Below are 986 nucleotides of genomic sequence, written 5' to 3'. Positions count from 1 at the left end.
GTGTTTAGTAAGATTATCTTAGATTTTGAAGGGAAATGCTAAGGAGAAAATTTTATTAAAATAATTTAGACCTTGCTACTCAAAGTATGACCTGCAGACCTGCAGCATCAGCATCACCTGGGAGCTTATTAGAATTGCAAACTCTTAAACCAACTCCAGACATATTGAATCAGAATCTGCATTTTAAGAAGATGCACAATAAAGTTTGAGAAGTATGTCTTCTTTTTTTCATTTTTACAGTTTTTAATAAAAGCTGTATATAAGATTACTTTCTCCCTGCGTCTTCTCAATTATTTCTTCCTTATATTTTCCCTTTTCCTTTCCTACTTGTCAAAATTTGGCTTTATGTTCAAGGAACTTTTGTGGTCTTTGTCCAGCTTTAGTCTAATGATAACTACCTTGCTGGGGTGAATGCCCGCATGAACAGTTGTGCCCTTAGCCTTGTCCCGCTACACTCATTAAGTGGAGATGACATATTTCTTCCTGTAAACCTGGACCGTTTTACCAATTTGCTGTTCTTTGTAGTGTCCTTGTGCAACCCGAACTTTATCATTCTTTCTGACGGGCCTGGATCGAACACTATACTTCTGTCTTAGCTCTTTAAAATGAGGAGAAGACATAATCTTCCTGCATATGTGGGAAAGTGCATTGGAATGCCTTTTATGGTTCTTGCTCTGGAGTCAGAGGTCACAAATGGATTGAACTTCATACTGGCCACTGGCGCTTCAGCAATGGCTGCAGAAGGGAAGAGATCCGCTCGCTGCCAAGTATATGTGTCCTGAGGACACATTGTACAGCTGCTCACTGAACATAGTGCAGTTAATAAACATTTGTTGATGACAAAAACAAAGACCTGAATACTTTTCTGTATGTTAATTTCATAATCTAGTATCCCCCCCCACTGTTTGTATTACTTATGTTGCAACTTATAAATGTTTATTATTGCCTTAGTATCGCCATTTGATTTTAAGCTCTTAGAGGACAAG

The 986-nt window shown here is 38.0% G+C and overlaps 1 pseudogene; it reads right to left on the bottom strand.

The window, feature by feature from the left end:
• Positions 1 to 243: 243 nt before the first annotated feature.
• LOC102887052 lies at positions 244 to 709 on the bottom strand (annotated as a pseudogene).
• Positions 710 to 986: the final 277 nt, after the last annotated feature.

This window comes from Pteropus alecto, unplaced genomic scaffold (genome assembly GCF_000325575.1).
Source record: "Pteropus alecto unplaced genomic scaffold, ASM32557v1 scaffold69, whole genome shotgun sequence".
NCBI classification, from domain to species: Eukaryota; Metazoa; Chordata; class Mammalia; order Chiroptera; family Pteropodidae; genus Pteropus; species Pteropus alecto.
This window is presented reverse-complemented; position numbering and strand designations above follow the sequence as displayed.